Raw genomic sequence first — 11132 nt, 5'->3', positions numbered from 1 at the left:
GAAGGGCTGCTTATGCACAGGGAGACAGCTCAGGGGACAGGAGTGCATGGAGGGATGGACACAGGGAAGAGGTAACTATGGGGAGGAAGTGGGAGGGGAGCTGTTGCATAGTGGTAAACTGTGGTCAATGTCGTGAGACAAAGTATATGCGAATTGCTGTATGGAAAGTGAATTTGCTCTGTAAATCTTCACCCAAATCACAATTAAAAAAAACAAAAACCCAAGCCCACTGCCATCAAGTTAATTCCAGTATATGGCAACCCTATAGGACAGGCTGGAACTGCCCCATAGTGTTTCTAAGGCTGTAAATATTTATGGAAGCAGATTGCCTCATCGTTCTCCCACTGAGCCGCTGGTGGGTTTGAACTGCCAACCTTTTGGTTAGCAACTGAATGCCTTAATCACTTTACCACCAAAGCTCCTTAATAGAGGGCAGTGGTGGTTAAGTGGTAGAGTTCTCACTTCCATGTGGGCTAAGTTCAATTCTTGGCCAATGGACCTCACATGCAGCCTCCCCTCACATGGAGGTTTGTGTGTGGCTATGATGATGAACAGGTTTCAGTGGAGCTTCTAGGCTGAGACAGATTACAAAGAAAGGCCTGGAAATCTCCTTCTGAAAATCAGCCAGTGAAAACCCTGAGGATTACAAAGATGTGATCTCACTGTGCATCGGGCTGCCTGGAGTTGAGACTGACTTGACAGCAGCTAACAATAACAGCATAACCTTAATACCATTTTTTGTTTGTTTTTTTCTTCTTTGTTGTTGAGGCTTCATACCATTTTTGTGCTGATAATCCCACTCCAGGAAAGATCAATCTCCTGAGCAACAGATCTTTATTCCTGCCTTCATCCAACAGATATTTACCAGTGCCCACTGTGTGCTAAACACTGTTTGAAAGGTAGAGATTTAGCAGTGAATAAACAGAGAAAATCCTTGCCTTTGTGGAACTTATATTCTACTAAAGGAGAAGTAACACACACACACACATACATCTGTCAGGTGGTGTTAAGTGCTATGGCGAAAAATAAAGCAAGCTAGGACATGCTGGGGTGTGTGTGGGAGATTTTGCTCCTTTATAAAGAGTAGTTATGAAGTCCTCTATATTTAAGTAGAGACCTGAATGAAGAGAGGAACAGAGTGCTCAACTCTCAGAGGAAACAGTGAAGGGTTATTACCATTATTCTCCATCATCTTTGCCTGTGTTGAGTAAGAAATCCCAGATGATGAGAACCTTCTACCCTGGTACTAGTGGTGGATAATTAGGGGAACAAGTGACTGGTGCCATTTATATATTTTCCCTTCTTATCCACATACTCAACAATTGGGCCTCTTTTCTTGCTTAATGTAGGTGAATCATACAGGTGGGCTAGGATGAATTGAAATAGGCTCTGTAAATTACTGGTTATCCTAGAAGTCATTTGGCAACAATTATCTTCCCCCACAAACCCGCTTCTCCACCCATGTTCTCTCTGTCAGTGACAGACACTGGCATCCACCCCATTGCCTAAGCTAGAAACCTAGGCACTTCTCTCCCTCACCCCCAGTATCCCATTCACCACCAGGTTCCTTTTGGTGTCATGTCGCTCATGTCTGTCAGTTTCCCTTTACTTCTATTGCCATAACATAAAACCAGTCACCGATCTCTGATCTGGATAACTGCTCCAGCCTCTCTGCTGGCTTCCTCTCCTGCTGTCCATCCCTCCTCTAATCTATTATCTGCAGGATAGCTGGGGGACATCTCTCTAAAGGACCAATCTAACCCTAAACTTTTCAAAGGCTCCCGATTACTCCATAGAAAGAGCCTATAGTGTCCCTAATAATCCATTCTCTATTAGATTCAACTATTTTCGGTTCCTCAAAGGAATTATGTACTTCCTAACACATGGATGTTTCTATGCTATTTCCCTTGTCTGAAAATTACCCATCACCTCATTTACCTAGGTAACTCCTGCTCATGCTTTGGGCCTTTTTTTTTTTTAATGTCACTTCCTCTACAATACTTCCCTGTCTGATTAAGTGCTCTTAGAGGTCCTTTAGACCTTCTCTCATCTTGATACTTACCAGTGCACTGTACTTCTTTCTTTAACTGCCTTTATCCCAAATGAGAGTGTATACTCTGTGAGAGCAGAGACTACATGAGTCTATTTCATCACTATACCCTAGTCTCTATCTTAGAACGGATGTTCAATATTTACTCACTGAATAAATGAATGACTAAATGAGATGACACTTGAGAAAAATTAAAGGAAGGATCTGAGTTACCTAGGCAAAAGGCTGGTGAGAGTGTGGAAGGCATTCCAGGCAGAGGGCCCGGCTTGAATAGAGGTAAGAAACATCATGGTGAATGAAGGAAACTATCAGCAGTTCAGTGTTTTCTGAGTCATAAAGCATGAAGATGGAATTAGCAAGAGGCTTGAGAGATGGTTTTGAGAGACCAAACATATCACAGAAAGCCTTGTGGATTAAGTTAAAGGGTTTAAACTTGATCTTGCAGCCAATGGGGACCTTATAAGGTTTGCTTTTAGATAACTAATACAGGTAGCTCTATGAAGGTTGGATTTCAGGGGAGCAAGGATGGAGGCTAGGAAGAGTGGTTCAGGGTTGCTACATTGTTTCCTGGTTATTTCTTAAAATATATGGGTTTCATCCCAACTCCTACTTTAAATATCTTTTTAGTCAATGCTATGATGGCCCCCATGATCTCTCCCTGGTGTTGCTGCTACAATTATATTTCATTACATGGCAAAAGAGATTTTGTAGATGAAATTAATGTTACTACTAAATAGACTTTAAGAAGATTGCTTGGTTTGGCCTAACCTAATCACATGACCTCTTTAACAGCAGAATTTTCTCTGCCTAGTGGCAGAAAATCAAGGAGCTCTGGTGGTGCAGTGGTTAAGGCACTTGGCTGCTACCCAAAGGTCGGCAATTTGAACCCACCAGCTGCTTTGCAGAATAAAGATAAGGCAATCTGCTTCTATAAAGATTTACAGCCTTGGAAATCATATGTGGATTGCTGAGTCAGAATTAACTCAGTGGCAGTGAATTTTGTTTTGGTTTGAGTGGCAGAAATCAGCAGGAATTGAAGCAAAAGAAGGATACTATGCAAAGGAAATTTTCTGTTGTTAATATAAAAGATGGAGGGGTTCAAATGGAAAGAGACTGAGAGTAGCCTCCAGGAGCTGGGAGAGGCCTCTGGATGATAGCCACAAGAAAATAGGGACTCAGTGTCACAAGGAAATGAATTTGGCCAATAAACATGTAAGTAGGGAAACATTATTTCATAGCATCTTTACACCAGAACTCCACCTGGCCGACACCTTGGTTTCAGCCTTCTGCAATCCTTAGAATAGAACCCAGTCAGTCACTGTGTGCTAGGTTTCTAATTGACAGAACCATGAGCTAATGAATGTTTTTGTCAAGTTGACTTTGTGGTAATTCATTATGTAATAATAGAAAATGAATATTGATTTCATCAAGATACTCTTGCATTATTGTATGTTCATAGAAGAGTGCTAGTCATACCCTCTTCCGCTTTACGAATAATTCTTTTTGAGACTGAATTTTAACACAAGGACAACTAACACTAGGACTCACATGTGCCAAACACCACACACTGAGAACTTGCTGAATAATCTTATTTAATGCCCACAGCTGCCTCTTGTAAAAGGCACTATTGACTATTCCCATTTCACAGATGAGGAAATACAATCTCACAGAAGCTAAATAACGTGACCAAAGTCATTCCGTTAACAATTGGCAAAGCTAGGACTTTATCACAAAGTGTCTAATTCCCCTATATAGATAGAAGAATTGCCAAAAGGCTTAGTGATTGGATAATACTATAACATATAGTTGTTTCTCTGAGGAGAGTTGGAAGGGCTAGATTTTATAACCTATAGGATTGGACAATGGGAAAAATTTTCAAGTTCAAGTTGTATGCCATTGCTACTTGAGATAGATTAAGGAACCATCTTGTGCATGATATTAGTTTATTCTCTTCTGTGATTTGTTGTAACTTAAATGAGGAGAAGGGAGAAGAGAATAAAAAGTAATTGGAGGGAGATAGTTAGAAAAGTAATAATAATAAAAAAAGTTTTGATGTGGTTTTAGTAGCAGGGGTTTCGTCACAGATGAATCCAATTTAGCAATTCCCCATTTCATGTCCATTCAAGAATGGACAGGTGTCCTTTTTTCATGTGTTACAGAAAGCTCGAGGCCGTCTGCATTGTGCCAAGAAAAAAAGAAAACACACACACACAATTAAATATTTTAATATTTCCTGCCTATAAACTGCTCTCTGTTTTATTACTTCAAATGCACTAGATTTAAAAGGAGGTGTGAAGACTCCTGAGCCATTAATAAAAGGCTGCAGCTGCGCGAGGAGAGATGCAATGCACTTTCAAAGGCATGTTTTTGGTCTGAGTCCTTCCATCCACAGACTGTTGATTTATGACCTCTCTGAAACTGATGCAGAAGCATAAGGCAAACACTTACAATGCTTCCGCAACATATATGTGAGCAGAATACAGACAATGAGTTCTCTTCCTTGGGGAGAAAGCTGAAGGAATAAAGGGAAGGAATAAGAAAACAGCCGTTCAGAATTGGAGTCCAAAGTAGAATAAGCACACACAAAAAAAGTGATTTTTTTTTTTTCCCTCAGAGTAAGTCAAAGTCAATGGCAAATTTTATGTGATTTGTTTGTAAGACTGCTGTTGGATGAAAAAAATAAACAGCAGGGATTTGGCAATTTTTTTTTTTTTGGCTTTGAAGGTTTCAAATAAAGACATACCCAAAGTTAAAAGGTAAAGGTAAAAGTATGGTTATAGTTACAATCAACTGAAAGGTGCCAAAGTGCTATTTCCCAATGATCTTAAACTTTATTTTTAAAATATTCATTTTTCCTTTTCAGCAATGATGTATAACAAACGTCAAAGGTTGAAGGATGCTGTCAACACTGCAAGCCTTTGCTGAGGTCCGTATACCAGTTCCAGACTGGTGCTGGGAAGATGCAAAGAGAGGCAGTGCCTTGTCTTTTGTCTCATGTAGGTGATTTGGCCTTATGTTGAAAGAGTCCCTGTGGCACAAGAATTAAGCACCTGGCTGCCTAACGAAAAGTTAGTGGTTCAAAGCCCACCCAGCAGCTTCATAGGAAAAAGACTTGCCAATCTGTTCCTGAAAAGATTAAAAATCAAAAAACGAAATCTGTTGTTCTTAAGTTGATTCTAACTCATGGAGACCCTATAGGACGGAGTAGAACTATAGGGGTTCCAAGGCTGTAATCTTTATGGAAGCAGACTGACACATCTGTGTCAGGGTGGCTGATGGGTTCAAACCACTGACATTTTGATCATCAGCCAAGCACTTTAATCACTGTGCTACTAGGTATCCTACATAGGCTACATGGGCAGTTCTACTGCCCCACTGGGTTGCTATGAGTTGATATCAACTTGATGGCACCTAACAACAACAGTAACAACAACAGGGAAATATTGGAATCTTCCTGCTGGAAAGATGTTTCCCAAACTCCAGTCATTCCCTTTCTAATTTTGATGTTTGCTTGGATATCAACTCAATTTCTACTTCTCACATCAATCTGGAAGGATCAATCAAATCAATCCTATTTCTCAAATTGAAGGGCACAACCCTCCAGACTGCTAAATCTACCTGCTCAGCACTTCAGAAGCCAGCCGCAAACATGAGGGTCCTCATGACACCCTCACTTCTGATGTACTGGTTACAAATTAGGGCGTTTCCTACTACCTTTGGGATACCAGCCCAAAGGTTCCCATGGGCCCCTCTTTTCTGACCTGCTGGCTCCCACTACTCCCTTGAGTTCCATTTTAGAACAACTCACAGAACTCAGGAAAGTGTTGTACTTGTGATTACAGTTTTATTATAGTAAAAAGGATACAAAGAAGAGATTCATAGGGAAAGGTCTTGGAGGGTTCTCATTCCAAAACTTCCATGTCCCCACCTTTCCTCATGCATCAATGTCTTTCACTAACTAGGAAATCCATAGAGCTTCTCTGTTCATGGCCTTTATTAAGGTCTCATGCTCTAAGTAGGATTGATTGAATGAGCCTACCTCCCCTGAGGTCAGCTCAGTAGTGGGTCTTTCTGGCCTGGACTGGCCTGGCCTGGCTAGTCACCTGTCACCCAAGAGGTTTATTTATTACCATAAGCCCTCAGATGTGGTCTGGGTGGCAAAGACTGGGCATCAATCACTGGTGAAAGTCTAAGGTTTTAGAGGCTATGTCTCAGGAACCACGGACAAAGACCCAAATCTTCGGGTAAAGTTAATCCCACGACTGTAAATCACTTTATTACTTAAATTTCTTTGATAATTCAACCTGCAGTTTACTTAAATTTAGCCTCATCTTAAACGGTAATATCTGTGAAATCACAGGTTTGATGTGCTATTTAAATCTTTTTGAATGTACCTTCAAATAAATAAAGCTTAATTATCTCCTTATCTGAGAGCTTTGGGCTCAGATGTATTTAAAAATTTAGAATATTTTTAGATTTTAGAAGGTTAAAAAGTACTATATAATATGTAACACCACAATGGGCGTGTGTGAAACACCCCATAATCAAACATTACCATTTCCTCAGTGAGGCATATAATAAATATTTATACTAGGTAGAATACAGAATAAACAAAGGTGTTAATTAAGTAGGGTTTCCTCAGTTCAGGTCAGTTGAAAAACTCGATTTTCAAAGCTTTTCTTCAAATGGAGATGAAGAATTGATTTCTAAGTACAATTTAAAAAGTCTGTTTACCAAAGGAAACAGGGTTTTCAGTAATGTTCAATATGTGAATTATTCAGTTTTTCTCTCGGATATATATACCTGAGCTAAACTTTTTTTTTTTAACTTTTTAAATTGAGGTAGAAATATTCATTGAATAAAGACTTAAAGTGTACTGATCTTAAGCACAGCTTGTTGAATTTTTACATACATATATACCTGTGTAGGAGTTCCTGGGTAGGGCAGATGGTCAAGAATTAGACTAGTCAAAAGGTTGTCAGTTAGGACCCACCCACAGATGCTTCAGAAGCAAGTAAGCACAGGCTTGCTTGTTCCTACTTACTAATTTGTAGTTAACAATTTTACATTTTTTCACCAAATCAAAGATTCTGCTTCTAGGTATGGCTGGTTCTGACTCTCTCCCAACCTCACAGTACACAATCTAAGCCTCTTTTCAAATTTACAATCCGTGAGAGGGACGGAGTGCCCAGAAGCAATGTTAACATGGGTTTACTTGAATTTCCTTACTAATCTGTAGTGAACAGTTTCACATGTTCTTCACCACATAAGCACAAGGAAACCTGTGATTACCTTGCTTATTGGGTGATCTGCCTCTGCTCAGAAGACAGGCCTGATAATATGCTTGCAATAAGTCACAGCCTTATAAATTTTACGAAACAGTTCTGCTCTGTACACATGGGATCACCATGAGTTGGAAATGACTTGATAGCAACTAACAATAACAATAACAATAACAAATATGCCTGTGTAACCACCCAGATCAAGATATAGAATGCTTCCAGCATGCAAAATATTCCCTTGAGTTTCTTCTCAGTCAATACTTGCCCTAGTTCCTATACTGAGGTAACGGCAGCCTTTTGGTCTATGTACAGGTTCCTTATGAACACAATCAAGTGCTTTGGAATTCCCATTCTTCACAAGGTTATCCATAATATGTAATGATCCATATAGTTGAATGTGTTTGCTTGGTCAATAAAACACAGGTAAACATTTTTCTGTTATTCTTCGCTTTCAGCCAAGATCTGTCTCATATCAACAATGCTATCTGTCATTCCATGTCCTCTTCTGAACCCAGCTTGAATTTCTGAAATTTCCCCATTTTTTTTTTTTAATTGTGATTTGGATGGAAGTTTATAGAGTAAATTCACTTTCCATACAGCAGGTCACGTACACTTTGTCTCATGACATTGACTGCAATTTACCACAATTCAACAACTCCCCTCCTGCTTCTTCCCCATAGTTACTTCTTCCCTGTGTCCATCCCTACATGAACTACTGCCCCTGAGCTGTCTCTCTGTGCATTCACAGTCCTTCTATTCTCCCATGATTGTTCTATCCAAGGAATGTATCTACCTAGTGTAAATGCAGCCATTTTTGAATTATTTTCAGCAAAATTTTACTTATGGAGCCCTGGAGGTGCAATACCTAAGGCATTTGACTGCTCACCAGGAGGTTAGTGGTTCAAACCCACCAACCACTCTGCAGAAGGAAGATAGGGCAATGTATTTCCCTAAAGATTCACCACCTCAAAAACCAAAAGAGGGTCTCTATGAATAGGCATTGACTCGATGGCAGTGAGGTTTTTTTTTTGTTGTTGTTATATCTATAACCCAAACCAGACCAAATACACTGACGTTGAGTTGGATCTGACTCATAGCAAGCCCTCCTTGGGTTTCCAAGGTAGAATCACTATGGAAGAAGATTGCCCGACCTTCCTTCCAAGGAGTGGCTGGTGGGTTTGAACCGCTAGCCTTCTGGTTAGCAGTCAAATGCCTTAGGCACTATGCTACCAGAGCTCCGGTTATATCTCTAGCTATATCTATATGTATATTTTCCAACCTATCTAGGAACTTAGCCTCCCCTCCCCTCCCATCCTTGGTAACCAATGAAGAAACTTTTCTTCCATGTATAAACATTTCTTTGACTTTTTACAATAGTGGATTAATACAATATTTATCCTTCTCTAATTGACTTATTTCACTCAGCATAATGTCCTCCAAGTTCATCCATGTTATGTGGTGTTTGCAGATTCTACATTATTCTTTAGGGTTGCATAGTATTCCATTGCATGTATGTACCACAGTTTGTTTATCTGTTCCTCTGTTGATGGACACTTAGGTTGCTTCCATCTCTTTGCTATTGTGAATAATGCTCCAATGAACATGAGTGTACATATATCTGTTCATGTTCTGCTTCTCACTTCTTTAGGATATATATCTAGTAATGGGGTTAATGGACAAATAGTCTTTCTATTTCCAACTTTTGAAAGAATTGCCACACTGCTTTCCACAATGGTTGTACCATTTTACAGTCCCACCAGCAATGTATTAGAGTCTCAATCTCTCCACATTCTTGCCAGCATTTGTTATTTTCTGTCTTGTCGAACTTAGCTATGAATGCTGAGGTGAGATGGTATCTCATGATTGTTTTAATTCAGAGTTTCTTTTGAGATCCATTGTTCCTGTTTCTTTCTTTCCAGTCTTTTTAATGACGTTTTGCTTTCTTCATGTATGATGTCATCTACAACTTATCTGATCTTATATCATTACATATACATATATTAATATTTTCTTGACTTTGATGTGTTATCTTTCTCTTTAAAAGATAGGACAATCACATAAAGAAAACTGTTTTAAGGAAATTTGAAAATAGGTAGGATTTTAGTAATCACCATGATTACATCCCTCTCAGCTGACTTAGAAAACACAGCTCATGTTGTGATGCTGCACCTAAATAGTAGGTAGGTTTTTTTCCCATATTGTTTTTACCATTTTTGTGAGTGGATACAAGCTGCTAGCTTTACCAAATGAAAAAGAGATCAGGAGATTCTGAAGAAGCATTTTGATTTAAGTTTTGCATACTGTAAAATTTTTTATAAAAAGAACATTAAAAGTCCATATTATTATACAATTGGATTCTGAGAAAACATGAAAAACAACTCCTTGAAATGAATTTTATATTGAATTTGGGGCAGTGTTTTGTGTTTAGGCCTGCTGTTTGTAAAATGGAGTGAGCAGGGATGAGGTTAGAACAATCAAGGAAAGTTTGTGGTTTTTTTCTTTTTAACTTTCTTGAGTTCCTTCACAGCCTGGCTTCATTTAAAGCATTTTGATTTGGTGTGAATTACTGGAACATGAGAAGCACTCATTCTCAAAATACAAAAACACATTCCAGAGGGAAATAGATTATCAGATTTTTTGCCACTTTAGATGGGTATGGAGAGTTGAGAGCTGAATGACCCAAGACAAATTGAAAACTAATTTCCTTGGATTCTCATAAAGTGGTGCACTGTGTTCTTAACTAAAATATCGAGAAGTGGCTGTATACATTGTTCATTAATCTTAAAAAAAAAAAAAAAGAATAGGGGCTAAAAAACCTTTAGAGATCTTTTTTCCTTATGCATTTGAGCCATATAATCTCATGGGAGGCAAAATAGCACGGGGGTTCTGGGATTAACGACACTTGGATTTAAAATGCCATCGTGTCACTGTCTAGCTGTGCAGTCTTCACTAAGTACATTAACATTTCTTATCATTAGTTTTTGTTTACAAGTGAACCACAGCAGGAAGGACCATGCCAGTAAATTTTAAAGTAAAAGTAAAGATCATTAGAAGCGGCTGGGTGGCACAAATGGTTAATATGTTCGGCAGTTAATCAAAATTTTGCCAGTTGGAGTCCACCTACAGCAACTATGGAGGAAAGCCCTGGAGAGCTGAGAAATCTGACCCTGAAAACCCGAGGAGCTCAGTTCAGCTCTGACACATGGGGCCACCACAAATTGGAATCAACTTCCCAGCGACTGGTTGTTTGGGGATGATGATTAGGGAAACTGCTGCCCCTCATCTTATAATACAGGGAGGCCTAGCACTCAGTAGGCTGGCTGGTGCATCACATCTCCACAATGTCTTTTTTTAAGGATTCAAATTGTATTGTGCGTCTTTGGCGGGCAGTTGCAAGGGCATTTCTAATAAAAGCACCTATCACACTTGATGGGGATTATTTTCCAAAAAACTCACTAAAATGCTAACAGAGCTAACCAATTGATTATGTTTCTTTGTCATTATTCTTTTAGTCTAGTATTAGGATAGTTCATAGAGATTTAATTGTCTGAGGAGGTTGAGTATGTTTTTCTCCCAAAGAGACAAAGGGATAAGCAAAGAAACCCAAATGAGTATTTATTACATGTAATTGAAAGGTAATTATCTTTTCATGAATAACTACTCTCCAGCAAAGACTAGCTGAACCATTTAAAACTATCCACAAAGCTTGCTGTCCAGTTAGGATAACAATACTGGAAAATATTGCTATGCTTAATTTATTTGATTATACCTTGTTTCATAGACTGGTGATTAGTGCAGTT

Source organism: Orycteropus afer, unplaced genomic scaffold, assembly GCF_000298275.1.
Source record: "Orycteropus afer afer isolate SDZICR_OR568_19922 unplaced genomic scaffold, OryAfe1.0 scaffold00343, whole genome shotgun sequence".
Classification (NCBI taxonomy): domain Eukaryota; kingdom Metazoa; phylum Chordata; class Mammalia; order Tubulidentata; family Orycteropodidae; genus Orycteropus; species Orycteropus afer.
This window is presented reverse-complemented; position numbering follows the sequence as displayed.